This window comes from Chlorocebus sabaeus, chromosome 15 (genome assembly GCF_047675955.1).
Source record: "Chlorocebus sabaeus isolate Y175 chromosome 15, mChlSab1.0.hap1, whole genome shotgun sequence".
In the NCBI taxonomy this organism is placed as follows: Eukaryota; Metazoa; Chordata; class Mammalia; order Primates; family Cercopithecidae; genus Chlorocebus; species Chlorocebus sabaeus.
In genome coordinates, this window is record NC_132918.1 from 74,837,690 (window position 1) to 74,855,437 (window position 17,748).

Consider the following 17,748-nt stretch of genomic DNA (forward strand, 5'->3'; position numbering starts at 1 on the left):
CTCCATTGGGTTTGCGTATTACCTTATGAGAGAAACCATGTCTCATTTGTATTTTTCTCCCCGCCCCCAACACCTAGCTGAGAATAGATAAAAGAACCTCACTGAGCATTTGGTAAATCAATATTTTTATATTTACATCCTGCCTGGTTCCCAAAAAGGATGAGCAGGGAAAGAATTTATTTCCAAGAGTTGATGAATGAATAGACTGTTCTTGGCACTGGAGCCCACATCCTGTCTCCATGTGTAAAAATTGGGGGTAGAAAGGGGTTTTTGACCCACCTTCACACCATGAGTGTGAAATTCATGCTTACTTACTGATTTAATGAAATGCTTGTGATGGTTTCTCTGTTCTCCAGTAGGTAAATGCTATACAGACCCTCTGCATTATCCTTCTTAATAGTCCATTATTCCTCTTTAGGAAATTCAGTGGTAGAATCAGCGTTGTCAAGCTGCAAGGAGGGGACATGAAAGTGTTATAGGAAGGTGACTCTTATACCCCATTATTACATCGAGTGAAGGAATATCGAAGGAGCATAGTGGTCTATTGCATAACTGCCGCTCTTGGGTTGTTATGAGGAGAACTGTGTAAATCAACCCTCGTGTGCTTATCCTTGAAAAATTCTTTTTCCCCTTCCCTCATAGCTATTCTCTGCAATTTTTGGTGTTCTCAACTGGCCGATTACCTGGAATATTAGCTTTTCAAAATATGACACAGAAGTTCACCAATTCCTTCCAACTCATAACACTTTAAAATTGCAATTCCAAATTATTCCTGTAAAAATAGCTGATCTTTATGACTCCTAGGGGATTTCTCATTTTAATCTGAAACCTTCAGAAATGGTTCAGTTTTGTGAAAATGATGGGGGAATGTCTGCCCTTAGCAGTTTTTGTGTTCAAGGGCAAATCAACCTCTGTGCTTGCTAACTTTAATTTTCCGAGGGTTATGAGACTTTAATTTGATTCTTTATCCAGTGTGCATAAAATGTTCACTGGAATTTGCATAATACACTTATTGTATAATCATTCTTCACATTGGTTACCTGCTTCCTCAAATGAACATTACTTTTTTAAAGAGATGAATTAATGTAGGGCCAATTTGAACTTAGTAACTAAACAGAATTAAGTATATCTCTGAAGAACAAACATAAAAGAGACAGGGAAGTAGAGCAGACACTTGTTCTGAAATAGGCTATTATGAGAAAATAGCCCTAGTCCTGTATTTTTCAATATTCATTTTGTACATATAAACAGGAGAAGAATTGCTGTCTTTAAAAATACAAAGATTTGTTATGTGAAGAAAGGAATACATTTGTCTGGTTTCTCTTAGAATGTATTTAAAACAAATGAATTAAATTAAGGTGCTAAATTTCAGCACAGTCTAAAAAGATGAGGGAGTTGGAGAGGGAAAATGCCTTTGGCATTAGGCCAGGTGCTTTAAATACATGTAAATTTATTCAATGCCCAGAACAATGTAGAATTTAGGTAGTGTTATTATTACCCTTATTCTGGGTTGAGTGTTCTGTGCCGGAGGACTCATTGCTATCAAATAGTGGAGCTAGTATTTGAATCTAGACTGCATGAAGGCAACATCTGTGCCTTTCAATTACAACAGTTTTCTCTGAAATATACTTCTCTCTCATGGACCTCCTTGGAAGACTGTGTACTCCCTAATATTCGAATTGTCCAGGTGGAGTTTGGAGGAGTGTTTAGCAAAGAGACTGTAGGAAGATTCGAAGATTCAATAGAGGTTGAAGAAGATGACTTTTAAGATTCCCATTCTCACTGTCGTTTTATGAGAGTAGCAGGTGCAATCTTGACTTGATGAGTGGCTTGTTGCAGTCCAGGGAGTCTCAATCTTTAATGTGCATATGGCTTTCTTGGGGATCTTGTCAAAATGTACAGCCTGATTCGGTAGACCTGGTGTAGGCCTGAAATTGTGCACTTCTAACAAGCTCCCAAGTGATGCCAACATTGCTTTTCCGCAGATCACATCTGAGCAGCAAAGTAGAAAACTTCTCAGGTGAGGTGCTTTTGATTTCTGCTTGCAGAGCCATTTTCCTAGTGATTCAGGTCTTGACAGTAGTTAGGACAAGTATGTAAAAACATCCTAAACTAAACAGTTCTCTAAACTGTATCCAAACCAGCATGTTCTAGGATCCTGAAACACTATTTTCCTTATACAATTAGGATACTGCCTAGAGGAGAGATTTCCTCTGTAAGTCATGAACCTCTAGCAATTTAAAGGGACACAAAAGAGCTGATACCACCAGCAAGCATACTAATTTACAAATTACAGCAAAATTTTCTTGGGGACAACATGTCTTTGTTGAAAAAAAAATTCTACTTTCAACTTATAAATAAATATGTAATCATGGTACAATTACAAGACTATTCAAACTTTTGATATCCTTTTTGAATCACAGATCTCCAATTTTGTCTCATAAGGTTCTAATATATTTCCAAAAATCCTTTGAGATGGATCCAACTTAATTACAATGAAAAGAAAAACGGGCTTTCAATCCCTTGTATTTCAGGAGTTGGGTGTTTGAATTTGATTTAACTGGCTTCTTATATCTTTAGCTTGCAATGCATGAAAGTCTTTTTTTAAAAAAAGATCTTTGAATGAAACAAAAAAACTTAGGAAAAATCATTCTCTAAAGTCTAGGAGGCTTTGAAAGCATTGCCTATTTCCATTTCATTAATTTTAAAAATCTTTCCAAATCTTGGAATAAAATCAGTTTTGCAAGTTAAGAAACATTTAGCTAAGGCAAACTGTATAGTTCAGAAATCTTTCACAAAGAGTTAGGCAAGTGGAATGCTGAAAATATTAGATTGATGGGATTATAGAGATCCATATTTATCAACCAAGAAAAGCAGTTGCATATGTTGCTTAGGGAAAAATCAGATGTTAAAATTATATGTATAATCTGATATCATTTTGGCTAAAATAAAGGAAAACGATTTTATTAACAATTTATTATCTTTGGATGATGACGTCATAGCTAATTTCTCTTTGTATTGGCTTAATTTCTATAATAAAAGTATATAACTTTTAAAATTAGAAGAAACCAACCATTTTCTTACTTTAAAAATTTTAATTTTTGTGAGTACATGGTAGGTGTATATATTTATGAGGTACAGGAGATATTTTGTTACAGGTATGTAATGCATAATAATCACTTCATGGAAAATGAGGTATCCATGCCTTCAAGCATTTATCCTTTGTTTTACAAGACATCCAATTATATTCTTTTAGTTATTTAAAAATGTACAATTAAATTATTTTGACTATAATCACCCTGTTGTGCTATCAAATATTAGATATTATTCATTCTTTCAAATTACTTTTTGTACCCATTAACCATCCTCACCTCCCCCTCATCCCCTGCTCAGTTCCCAGCCTCTAGTAACCATCCTTCTACTCTCTTTCTCCATGTGTTCAATTGTTTTGATTTTTAGATTCAACAAATAAGTGAGAACATACAATGTCTGTCTTTCTGTTCCTGGCTTATTTCATTTAATATAGTGACCTCCAGTTTCATCCATGTTGTTGCAAATGATAGGATCTCATTCTCTTTTATGGTTGAATAGTACTCCATTGTGTATAAGTACCACATTTTCTTTATCCATTCATCCATTGATGGACATTGAGGTTGCTTCCAAATCTTGGCTATTGTAAACAGTGCTGTAACAAACATGGGAGTGCAGATATCTCTTCAATATATTGATTTTCCTTCTTTTGGGCATATATTCACCAATGATATTTCTGGATCATATGGTAGCTCTACTTTTAGTTTTTTGAGAAATCCAAACCATTCTCCATAGCGGTTGTACTAATTTATATTCCCTCCAACAGTATACAAGGGTTCCCTTTTCTCTACAACCTCTCCAACATCTGTTATTGCCTGCCTTTTGGATAAAAGTCATTTTAACTGGGCTGAGATGATATCTCTTTATAGTTTTGATTTGCATTTATTTGATGATCAGTGATATTGAGCCCCTTTACATATGCCTGTTTGCTGTTTATATGTCTCCCTTTGAGAAATTTCTATTAAAATATTTTGCCCATTTTTAGTTGGATTATCATATTTTTTCCTATACAGTTGTTTGAGTTCTTTATATTTTCTGGTTATCAATTCCTTGCCAAATGGGTAGTGGTAGTTTGCAAATATTTTCTCTCATTCTGTGGGTTGATTCTTCACTTTGTTCATTGTTTTCCCTCACTGTGTGGAAGCTTTTTAACTTGATGAGATCCCATCTGTCCATTTTTGCTTTGGTTGCCTGTGCTTCTTCAGTGTTTTATTTTAGTAGTTTCATATTTTGAGGTCTTAGATTTAAGTCTTTAATCCATTTTTATATGGTTTTTGTATTTGGTGAGAGATAGGGGTCAAGTCTCATTCTTCTGCATATGGATATCCAGTTTTCCCAGTACCACTTATTGAAGAGACTGTCCATTCTTCAATGTGTGGCTTTGGCACCTTTGTAAAAAATGAGTTCACTGTAGGTATGTAGATTTGCTTCTAGATCTTCTATTATGTTCCATTGGTCTATGTACCTGTTTTGATGCCAGTACCATCTGTTTTGGTTACTATAGCTCTGTAGTATAATTTGAAGTCAGGTAATGTGATTCCTTCAGTTTTGTTCTTTTTACTCAGAATAGCTTTGGCTATTCAGGGTCTTTGTGATTCTGTAGAAATTTTAGAATTATTTTTGCTATTTCTGTGAAGAATGTCATTGGTATATTGATAGGGATTGCATTGAATCTGTAGATTGTTTTGGATAGTATGCACATTTTTAACAATATTGTTATCCAATATCCAATCCATGAACATGGAATATTTTTCAATTTTTTATGTCCTCTTCAATTTCTTTTATCAGTGTTTTACAGTTTTAATTATAGAGATATTTTGCTTCTTTGGTTAATTCCTAGGTATTTAATTTTATTTTTGGCTACAGTAAGTGGAATTACTTTTTAAATTTCTTTTTCAAATTGTTCACTGTTGGCATATAGAAATGCTACTAATTTTTGTATGTTGATCTTGTATCCTTCAACTTTACTGAATTTTTTTTATCAGTTCTAATAGTTTTTTTGGTAGATTCTTTAAATTTTTTTCAAATATAAGATTGTATCATCTGCAAACAGGGATAATTTGACTTCTTCCTTTCTCATTTGGATGCCCATTATTTCTTCCTTTTCTGACTGCTCTAGCTAGAATTTCCAGTACTATGTTAAATAACAGTGGTAAAAGTGGATATCCTTGTCATGTTCTTATAGTAAAGAGTTTCAGTTTTTCCTCATTCAGTATGTACTAGTTGTGGGTCTGTCACATATGGCTTTTATTATGTTGAGATATCTTCTGTGTATACCTAGTCTTTTGAGGGTTTTTAGTGTGAAGAGATGTTCATATCAAATGCTTTATCAGCATCAATCAAAATGATCATATGGTTGTTGTCCTTCATTTCATTGATATGTTGTATTACATTGATTGATTTGTGAATGTTGAATCATTCTTGCCTCCAAGATATAAATCCCACATGATCATGATGAATGATCTTTTTAATGTGTTGTTCAATTCAGTTTACTACTATTTTGTTCAGGATTTTTGTGGCAATATTAGTCAGAGATATTGGCCTGTAATTTTCTTTTACTGATGTATCTTTTTTCTGGTTTTGGTGTCAGGATAATACTGGTCTCATAGAATGAATTTGAAATTATTTCCTCCTTCTCTATTTTTCAGAATTGTTAGAGGATTGGTATTAATTCTTCTTAAATGTTTGATAGAATTCAGCCGTGAATCAGTTGGGTCCTGGGCTTTTCCTTACTGAGAGACTGTTTATTATGGATTCAATCTCCTTGTTAGCTATTGTTCTGTGTAGTCTTTGGATTTCTTTATAATTCAATCTTGGTGGTTTGTACATATCTAGGAATTTATTAATTTCCCCTTGATTTGCCAGTTTATTGGCATATAGTTGCTCATAGTAGCCATTAATGATCCTTTAAATGTCTGTGATATAAGTTGTAAGATCTCTTTATTCTTTTTTAGTTTTTATTTTGAGATGGAGTCTTGTTCTGTCACCCAGGCTGGAGTGCAGTGGCACAATCTTAGTTTACTGCAACCTCCGCCTCCCAGATTCAAGTGATTCTCCCACCTCAGCCTCCCGAGTAGCTGGGATTACAGGTGCTTGCCACCATGTTTGGCTAATTTTTGTATTTTTAGTGGAGATGGGGTTTCACCATGTTGGCCAGGCTGATCTCAATCTCCCAACCTCTGGTTATTCACCTCGACCTCCCAAACTTCTGGGATTGCAGTCATGAGCCACCACACCCAGCCTCCTTTTTCCATCTCTTATTTATTTATTTAGGTTTTCTTCCTTTTTTTCTTCATTAGTCTGGCTAAAAGTTTGCCAATTTTGTTTATTTTTTCAAAAACAAATGTTTCATCGATCTTTTGTATTTTTTCTTCGTTTCAAATCATTTATTTCTACTCTGATCCTTATTACTTTTCTTCTACTAATTTTGTGTGTAAATTGTGCTTGCATTTTTTTGTTCTTTAAGATGCATCCTTCGGTTATTTATTTGATTTTTTTCTTATTTCTTAATGTAGGCACTTATAGCTATAAAATTCCCTCTGAGTACTGCTTTTGCTGTATTACATAGGTTTTGTTATGCTATGTTTCCATTATCATTTGTTTCAATAAATGTTTAAATTTTCTTCTTGACTTCTTTATTGAACCACTGTTTATTTGGGAGCAGATTGTTTAATTTCCATGTGTTCATATAGTTTCCAAAATTCCTCTTATTGTTGATTTCTAGTTTTATTTCATTGTACTTTAAATATGTCAGAGAAGATACTTGATATTTTTTCTATTTTTTAATGTTTTAAGGTTTGTTTTGTGACCTAACACATAGTCTGTCCTAGAGAATGATCAATGTCCTAGAAAATGCTGAGGAGAAAAAAAATGTGTATTTTGTTGTCTCTGGATGAAATGTTTGTAAATATCTATTAGGTTCATTTTTTCTGTACTGCAGATTGAGTCTGATGTTTCTTTATTTAGTTTCCATCTGGGAGATCTGTCCAATGCTGAAAGTGGGATATTGATGTCTTAGCTATTATTGTATCGAGGTCTACCTTTCTCTTTAGCTCTAATAATATTTGCTTTATATATCAGGGTGCTCCAGGGTTCAGTGCATATATATTTACAATTGTTATGTTCTGTTGCTGGATTTACCCCTTTATCATTATGTAAGGACCTTCTTTGTCTCTCCTTGCAATTTTTGTCTTGAAATACGTTTTTTTCTTATGTAAGTGTAGATACATCTGCTGTTCTTTGGTTTTCATTATCATGGAATTTTTTTTTACCCATCCCTTTATTTTCAGTCTGTGGGTCTTTATATGTGAAGTGAGTTTCTTGTAAGCAACAGGTCATGGAATCTTATTTTTTCATCCATTTAGCCATGCTATGTCCTTTGATTAGAGAGTTAGTCCATTTACAATCAGTGTTATTATTGATAGGTAGGGACTTACTCTTTCCATTTTGTTATTTGTTTTCTGGTTGTTTTGCAGTCTTCTCTTCCTTCTTCCCTCCTTTCAGTCTTCCTTTTAGTGAAGGTGATTTTCTCTGATAGTATGACTTAATTTCTTGCTTTTTATTTTTTGTGTATCCATTGTGTGTTTTTCTGATTTGAGGTTACAGTGAGGCTTTCAAATACTATCTTATAACCTATTATTTTAAACTGATGATAACTTAACACTGATTGCATAAGAAAACACATACACACACGAAAATTAATAAAAACCCTATACTTTCACTTCATCTCCCTGCTTTTTAACTTTTTGCTATTTCTCTTTATGTCTTATTGTACTGTCTATGTCTTCAAATGCAATTGTATCTATTAATTTTGATTGGTTCATCATTTAGCTTTTATACTTAAGAGTAATTTACACACCACAATTACAGTGTTATACAATTCTGTGTTTTTCTGTTATTCTTGCTCATTAACATCTTTTTCTTTCAGACTGAAGAACACCCTTTAGCATTTCTTGTAGGGCAGTTTTTTTTTTTCTTTCACTTCTTTAAATATGTCATGCCACTTTCTCCTGGCCTATAAGGTTTCTACTGAAAAGTCTGTTACCAGATGTATTAGAGCTCTATTGTAAGTTGTCTTTTTTTCCTCTTACTACTTTTAGGATCCTTTCTTTATCCTTGACTTTTAGAGGTTTGATTATTAGATGCCTTGAGGTCATCTTCTTTGGGTTAAACTTGGTTGGTGTTCTATAACTTTCTTGTGCTTGAATGTTGGTACCTTTCTATAGGTTTGGGAAGTTTTCTGGTATTCTCCCTTTTCATAAACTTTCTACACATATCTCTTTCTCTACCTCATTTTTTAAGGCAAATAACTCTTAGATTTGCCCTTTTGATATACTTTCTAGATCTTGTCAGCCTGCTTCATTGCTTTTTACTCTTTTATGTCTCCTTTGATTGTGTGTTTTCAGACTTTCTTCAAGCTCACTAATTCTTCTCTTGATCAATTTTATTATTACATGACTCTGATGCATTCTTCAGTATGTCATTTGCATTTTTAAACTCTAGAATTTCTGCTTGATTCTTTTAAATTATTTCAACTTCTTAAATTTTTTTGATAGAATTCTGAAGTTTTTTGTCTGTATTATCTTTAATTTTTAAAAATGTCCTCAAACAGCTATTTTGAATTCTCTGTGAAAGGTCAGATGTCTCTGTTTCTCCAGGATTAGTCTTTTTGTGCATTATTTAGTTCATTTGATCAGGTCATGTCTTCTTGGATGATCTTGATGCTTGTAGATATCCATAGGTGTCTGGACATTGAAGAGTTAGGTATTTATTGTTGTGTTCATGGACTGGGCTTGTTTGTGCCCATCCTTCTTGAGAAGACTTTCCAGGTATTTGAAGGGACTTGGGCCCTCAGCCCAATATTTCTGTGGTTTTTGCAGACGCATAGAGGTACCACCTTGGTGGTTTTGGATAAGATCTGGAAGAATTCTCTGGATTATCAGGCAGAGACTCTTGTCCTTTTCCTTTACTTCCTCCCAAACAAATGGAGTCTCTGTCTTTACACTGAGCCACCTGAAACTGGAGGTGTGGTGACACACTGGGATTGACCCAGTCAGGTTCCTGTGGCTGCCATCAATTTGACTGATGGATCAGACCTGAAACCTTCATAGCACTGAGTCTTCCCCAAGGCCCACTCTAACCACTAGCTGTTTATCACCTATGTTTATGCAAAACCCTAGGCCTCTACAATTAACAGGTGGCAAATCCAGCCACGTTTGTGTCCCTACCTTCAGGATGGCAGGTTTACTCAGGCCCCACATGGGTCCAGAGATACTGTCTGGGAGCCAGAGATTGTAGTCAAAAACCTTAAACATTTGACTGATGTTCTTTTATACCCCAGCTAAGCTGGCACTCAGTTCACAATATAAAGTTCTTCCTACTCTTCCCCTTTCCACAGACAGAGGAGCCTCTTCCTGTGGTCACTGCCACCACTGGCCTATTGAGGGGTTCTGCCAGGTCACTGCCCATGTTCCCTTAAAGCCCCAGTGGCTCTTCAGTCAGATTGTGGTAAACGCTTCCAAGCATGAGACTCACCATTCTGGGAAGTTGAATATCCTCTGGTCCAGGGCAGGTCCAGAAATGCTGTCTACTAGCCTAGGCCTAGACTTAGTGACCCCAAGAGCCTGCTTTTTGCTCTACCCCACTGTGGCCGAACTGGTACCTAAGACACACGACAAAGTCTCCTTTACTTTTCCTTCCTGTACATCTCAGAGCCCAAGGCCCATAGCATACAACCTGGGTTTTGCTGCTGGTTATTCAGGGTCCAAAGGCTCTTTAGTCAGCAGGTTATGAATCCTGCCAGGACTAGGTCCTTCCATTCAATGCTGTGTCTAGAAATGTCATCTGAGAGCTAGGGTCTGGAATGGGAGGCTCATTATTCTGCCCATTGCCCTATTCTGCTATGGCTGAGCTGGTATTGAAGGCACAAGGCTCCTCTTTACTCTTTGCTCTCCACGCCTTAAGCAGAAGGAAGGAGACACTTTCATTGCTGTGAGCTGCATTACCTAAGGCTAAGGGAGGGATGGCACAAGCATTCCTTTAGCTGCCTGGGCTGGTGTCTCCCTAGGTCTCATGCCATGCCACCCTAGTCCTCTGGCTCTGAGCCCAGCCCAACACTTGGAGTTGCATACGAGTTGCAGTCCTTGTGCCCTTGACTGCCTTTCAGAGTTTACCTAGGTCCCCAGAGCACTTTGGCCTGTGATGGCAAAGCTTGCCAAGAAACTTGAGTATCAGCGGATGAGATGGATGATTCTCCTCTGGCTAGGTCTGGTCCAAATGCTTCCTCTGTGTGTGGTTGTTGGCTGAGCCCAGTACAGCTTTACTCTCCACTGTGGCAGGAGAGTAAAGCTGTTGAGTGTGAATATGGATTAAAGTACCTGGGAAGAGGTTGGGGGCTTGTCCTCCAGTTGATACACTGAAGTCATTACCTCTATTCCTTGTATGGAGGAATAGTCTAGTGTTCTACCCATCTGTAAGTCTAGAGCAAGTGGGAGGGAAGAATGGGGCAGCCAGGAATGAAATTTTAGTTAAGTTTGCCTATCCTAAATTGGGGCTGGAGATTGTAGAGCTATAATTAAAGTGTTCAGTTATAGCTGACTTTTATTATAATTATAAATTCAATGGAATTGTTTTATTAATATGCTGGGTTTGCTCATGTAGTCACCATTACAACTTGTGCCTCCTGTTGTTTTGATGTCAGAGACACACAGGACCAATAGCTCAAACAAGACATACATTTTATTTGTATACTTGAACACTGCCTGTTAGCAAAGCAAAGCTTTGCTACATGGTTCACAGAGGTTAATCTGCCCATTTACTGCCAAATACACTGCTCCCTTAATCTGTGTAATAGTATAATAAAATAATCGTTGGTCCTTGGCAAATCAGTAAGTTTCTTTAATCTCAATAAAGCATAGGGGCTGCACTAAGCCCATAAATAATGATTCTGATACTAATTTTGACTTTATTCAGTATAAAGAAGCAATTTCTCTCATTTAAAAATCAACTGAACATGGTGAAGAGGAAAGTGAGTTTTGGGATTTAAATTTGTGTTTAGTTTAATAAGATTTTTTGTGTAACATAAATGGAAAGAGAAAGTGTTCAATTTTCAAGTGGCATACTACTAAATACTTTGCTCTCTAATTTGTCTGTCTTTGTAATTGTTTTATTCTGCTAGGAAATACCATTTTGGACCTATTCCTTTTCCCCAGTCCTTATTTTTGTCATTCGTGTGCAAAATATATTGAGTTTTCCCCCACCTGGAAGAAACAGTTGCCATTTTAAAATACTAGCACTTTTTTTTCTCACAATTTATATGGTAGTGATTACTCTCTATATCTTGTACTTAATTTCAAACAAACTGAGAGACAGAAAGACTAATTCATAATATATACATAAATTTAGAATATGGATAATTTTACCATCATGGCACTTGTTGAACGGAACCTGGCTCAGTTGTTCAGCTCTGTTGACCAGAGCTGTACAGCCTAAGTCATACATACTATACAGTATAAAATTAGTTCAATAATGTGAAGATAATTGTGTTTATATGCCATTTAAACATAAACTCCACTGCATTTAAATTGATTCATCAACTCTACTAGACCATAAACTCTTTGTCAAGAAAAGCCGTGTTAGAGTTTTTGTTTTCCTTACAGCATCTGGCACTATCTTTCTTGTATGTAGTAGATGTTTAGTAAATTTAATAATGTAATAATAATAATGAAAGATTACACTGTGGTTCAAACATGTCACTAATAATAGGCAGTTTCCTGTTCCAAAAGCTGATGTCTTGTTTTAGTATTTCTGGCACAAAAATTTCAGAATGCTTAGGCAATTAAACTGGAACATGAGGGGAGTCCAGTGGAGCAACCTGTTTTCTGTACAGTGGATATTGTTACCCGTCTTATTTTCCTCTGTTTGCTAAGTGTCTGAGGCTGCAACCCTCTCTGCTCAGGCAGTCCATATGTGGTTTCTTTTCTGTATCAACTCCATGCATTTTGTATTTTTAAGACATTTGAAAGCATAGGTGATTCAGATTATAATGGCTTGGAATTTTTCTCACAGTATGCTCTATTGTCTCTGGCTTTTGCTTTTCAGCGGAAACTATCTTTTGCCTTTATTTTTTCACAAATCTAAGGTAGACCATGTAGCTATCATGTTGGTTCCCCTGTGGTATCCTGGCTTTGCTATAATGTTCACTCATAGTAAATGGATACAAAAGAAGACATTGAAGAAATTAGTAGGTTTTCTTGTTGTTTTAAGTAGAAAAGTTGCAATAAATATATCAATGCTGTTATTTCATTATCTTCTGTGACCACATTGTGCAAAGAACTAGGAAATCCGATAAGGAAGGATAGTCAACAATAACTGAATAGTTTAGGGATACAGTAGAAATCCAGAAGAAATACAGAGGCATGGAGGCAGTCTAAGTGCCACCAGACTTCCAGGCAGCCTGCATACCACCCCTCTCTCCCTGCAACTCAGTCATCCTATTCTGAGTCCAGACAACAGCCACAGAATATTGCTAAGCCCAAATAGAAGGTGGGGAAGGATTTATGGAAAGGTGATTCATTGTTAACATCTTCAACTCTTAAACTTAAGTAGAATTTCAGCTGAATGTATATATAATTCTTAGCCAAAATGTTTGCTTATTCTGTTTAGAAGTCACATTTGACTCACGGTTGGATTGTCTTTGAAAGAATTTGGGTGCTACACCAAGCCATCTGTGTTTCAAGCGAGCTTTTATGACAGTCATTCTGAAGAGGAGGAACAATACAAATGCTGTGAAATTTAGTGTGCAGTTACACTCTGAGAGCAAGTCTCCTTGGCTCACTGTTGACGGCACTGCAAACCTAAAGCAGGAGTTCTAGTTTTATCATTACTTCCCCGCAGTCCACCCCAATGCACACATAAAGAACAATCCCAATGTTGGTACATAAATAAGCAGTTTAAATAGAGAACTTAAGGAGCACACACCAATGCAGAAGTATAAAACAAGCTTTTGAAGATGGTAAAGAAACATTTAATGAAATTTCAAATGGATTGTCACACAGTGGTTCAACTGAATGGCAGAGGTCTCAGGGAAGATGCTGCCAGCAAATGCACTAAAGGAAACAATATAAGAACCATCTGGACACGACTCTTCTTTGTAGAATTCCATTATCGATAGATAGATAGATAGATAGATGATTGATAGATAGATAGATAGATAGATAGATAGATACACACACACACACTCACACACATGCATACACTTTTTTCTCTAAAGTCACCAGGCTTGTAGTGCAATAAAAATAGCAAATCTCTAAATTAACACACAGAGTTTAAAACATTTCAGGAAAGCATTGATTATATCTGCCAATGGAATGAGTGTATTTGGCAAATGACCTAATTATCACAGAGTTGGTTCTTTCTCACTGCTCTACTTCCCGCTAATTGCAGAACTGCTGGCCTTCTCCCCCTGACAAGGAAGAAAAACAAGGACAGGGATGTGTGGAGAAAACAGTGACATTCAGTTTTAATTCATTTGAACCTGCTGCCAAGCTTAATTATGTAATTGAGAGAGTGAGACGGGTGGGCTAACAGCCACTTGGGCCAGAGTTTCTGATGGTTAGCATTTGCCAGTGTTGTGTTGAGGATTTTAGCAGTTACCATAAAGCATGATTAGCTGAAGCTGAACTAATCTCCCCTTACCCTTCTCCTCACCAGATGTAGGTGCAGAGGTTGCTGTTCCCAGACTTGATTATTTGTCATTAAGGAAAACAAATTGAAAGCAAATTGAAGTGGCTTTATTCCTTGCTAAATGCATCATTATTCTTTAGGGGCAGTCTCCTATTTCATTTTGTTTTCTTCTGATTGTGATGTAGTATCTGCTGTCATGTAAAACTCAGTAATGCAATGTTTATTTCTAGAATGGGAGTATTTTTCAGGGTTACTTGAGACATTTTTACATAAACTTCCATTGTAACTAGTAAAAGTAAGTATATATGAAAAACACATAATTCAGTGAAATATTTCTGTTGTGGTGGCTTATCCCCTGTTTATAATTTTATTTATGTAGTCTTTATTTCCCTTGGCTTGAAGCCATCAATACAGATATTTTGTACAAAAGGGCCAACCTCTCTCTCCTTGCTGGCAGAATGACTCTTTATAAGTATCCTTTTCTCCAAGTTTAGCTAGAACATCCCTGATTCAGAGAAAGCTCAGGGTATCTCATACCCTCACAGAAATGTCCTCTGTTCAGATTGGAATTTAGTCCTGGTGGTCAGCCTCTTGATTTTGTACTATCCTGTGTACCACGTGGGGTTGGAAAGGAAGAGCGGAAGCCAGAGAGAAGGCACGCTAGAGTAAAGGGTGGGAGTCATAAAATAAGGGGCTGCCTGCTGGGTGGCAGCATGGCTGAAGCAGAACCTTGACCACTTAGCATTGTGTGCTCTTTATAGCCCAACAGTATTAATAGACATTTTTATCAGTTAATCCCTGTCATAGTTCCATGAAATAAGTTAACATTTTTTAAACGTGCTTTCCATTTATTTTCACAAATATTTATTAAGCGTAGGCTGGATGTTAGGTATGGTCCCAGTACCTGGGGCAATACAAAGAAACAACACCTGGTAATGGAGAGTGCTCTTTTTTCTTCCAGGTACAATGGGTGAAGGGGAGGATCCTTGTCTGGAGAAGGGCAACACTTTCATGAAGTTTCTAGATACGCCCACCCTTCTACCTTCTCAGGGATGTTATACTATAAATTATCCACTTGTCCTCCTGAAGTTTTAATCTATTTTCTGCTTGATCTTTCCCATCAATATTCAACATTCAAAAATGCCAAGAACAGTATCTGTCCTATAGAAAGTGGTCAATAACTATTTGTTGAATAATTTACATGAATACTCAGCAGTTTCCTACCCTAGCTTCACATTGGAATAGGGTCGTGCGCGCACGCACACACACACACGCACACACACAGCCATAGCATCTACTGTCTTAAAGCAAACAAACAGAAACAGCTCAGTTGACCTTAGATCCCCTGCTAGCTAAATCTGTTTCTTAATTCCTTTTTCCCAGCCAAGATAACTGCAAAGAGGCCTGTAAATCCTCCTCCTCATCTTGCTCATACTCTTCAACTACTCCAGCAGGCTTCGATCCCCACCATTTGCCTAAAGCAAATCATGATAATGACATCATGTTTCTAAACACACTGGGCATCTTGAAGCTGTCTTGCTCAAACTTTCAGTAGCATTTCACATAATTTATCTCTCTCTCCTTCTCAGAATACTTTTTTACTTTGGATTTGAGATATTTGATTCCCTTTTCATTTCCTTCTTCCTCTCTGACTCTCCAGCTTTCTTTGCAGTCTTTTCTTCTTATGTAATGCTTAAATGCTGAAGTTGTTTGAGTTCTAATTCTGGATCTTTTTTTTTTAATACTTACTCTGGGCATTTTTGACTATTTCCTGTAAATAACATCTATATCTTTGTGCTGTTGTCCTCCTGTATTTCCAATTTCATCTCCATTTCTGAGCACCCACCTAATATATCCAACTGTGATTTGACATTTCTATTGAAATATCTCCAACATTTCTGACTCAACATGTCTCAGGCCAATATTTTAATTTTCCTTTTCCCCTGCTGGTTCTTCCTTGAGTCTTCCCATTTCTGTAAATCACATATCCATTCACCCAGTGGCTTATGGCCAAAACAAAACCAAACAAACAAAACCAGTAGTAATCTTTGTCTATGTCTTTATGTCTTCCTTCTTCCCAATTCAATCAATCCACTTACAAAGCCCTGTTAATTCTGCCTCCAAAATATAACTCAAACCATCCATTTCACCCTATTTCATTGCCAGCTGCCATTCTTCTGGAATGTTGTAATAGCCCCTAAGTCATCTCCTGATTCCATCCTAGCTTCCCGGCTCCCCCACAACATTGCAATCTCAATTTAAAAATGCAGATCATTTCACACCACTGCTTCTTTAAAACTTTCAATAATGAACAATCAATAATTAAAATCTATATTATACGCTCTCATTTACTTTCAAGGAAGACTTGCAATTTTGCAATTATATATTCATTTGTATGGTCATTTGTTCTTGTCCATCTCCCAACTCAACTATTAGTTGCATGCGTGGGAACTGAGGTTTTTTCCCACGACTGTATGCCCTTTGCTTAGCGCAGTGCCTGAATGAATAAATGAGCCTATGAATGGATGAGGAATATTGGCCAAAGTATAAGGTACAAGGTGCTTCCCATCTCAATCTCATCTTAACTCATCAATCACTCCATTGACAAATGTACTGATTATATAAGCTCAATTAAATCATCTTATATGGAATTGTTTTATTCCATGCCATCTAAGGAATTTTCAAGAATTGATTCCTTTCTCTGATGAGCTTCAGAGGCTAGTAGAAATAGTTTACAATGTGGGAATATAAAGCAATTCATGGTATGGTGTATTTGAAAGGACACATGCAGACTTTACTTCAAATCCTGGATCTGCTCAATGAATGGCTTGTGATTCTAGTCCAGTTGGATCACCTTACCCGAGTGTCAGTTTCTTCATGTGTATAATGTGCATGAAGCCAGTAGTACATGGTGTTATTATAACTTCACCAATGTGTCAACTACCCAGCACAGAAACTGGCACGTGAGAGATGATATTCAGATTATAGTTTTGCTTTCTTCTCCCCTTGACCCTATTTCTTGACTATAACTTCCTACATTTTTTTTCTATCTTACTCATCTTAGTGGGTGGTAATACTTATATTACCCATTTAGTTTGACTTTGTAGGAAGAGAAGAATTAGCAGTACTTACAGAACAGGCTTCCTTTTGGATTAGAAATACAAACTTCACAGCTTCTCTGCCCAGCTTTTCAAGAGCACTTTATGGTACACTGCTGTGTAACAAGTTCATTTTAGGATAACATGCTGGGAGGGAGAAAAAGAAGATGAAATTCAGGGGAAAAAATTAAAAAGTTAATTAAAAGAAACAACTTGGTAATTGGATTCATCCTTGCACACTTCTTTGGTTATTTTGGGGTGGGAGGAGGTGTCACAGTACATGGTTAGGAGGTTTGCTTCAGTGGCTCACCTCAGAACTTCTAAATGAGACAAGTATAAAGATACAGATGATTCTCTGCCTGACAGATGAGAAGAAGTATAGGATACATATGGTGAGCTTTTTAAGCATGCCAAAGCTGTCCTTGTACTCACTCTTGAGAATTTATATTTCACAATATTCTTGGCAGTTGACAATGCTGTTAGGCTAAGCCTTGGACTATTAGCTAGCTTAAGGACATGCAAAATGGCCTTTTCATTGACTCTTTTACTATTTCTTTGCTTTCACCATGTATACACATCCACACAAGCACACAATCAGAATAGCATAGGGAACTCGTATACCCTTTTCAGACTGTACACTAGAAACAAATAAGCAGATAGTGGTTCTTATTTGTAAAAGAAGCATGAATATTTATGTATTTAATCACTCTTTTTCACAGATCCTTAATAGTCAAAATAATTTAAGATGTTATCATTGAGACAGGATAATGGAGGAGCATGGGCTTAGTAATCAAATGGAACCAGGTTTTAAACCCTCTTGTTCACAATATTTACTTATTCATGAAGTAGACATATATTTATTGAATGTCTACTGTGT

At 36.4% G+C, this 17,748-nt stretch overlaps 1 protein-coding gene across 11 annotated transcripts in view; it reads left to right on the forward strand.

Annotated features, from left to right (window-relative positions):
* The window catches only part of RBMS3 (RNA binding motif single stranded interacting protein 3), a 743,496-nt gene that overhangs the window by 277,900 nt on the left and 447,848 nt on the right, over positions 1 to 17,748 (forward strand). The gene's annotated exons all lie outside the window — the stretch shown is intronic.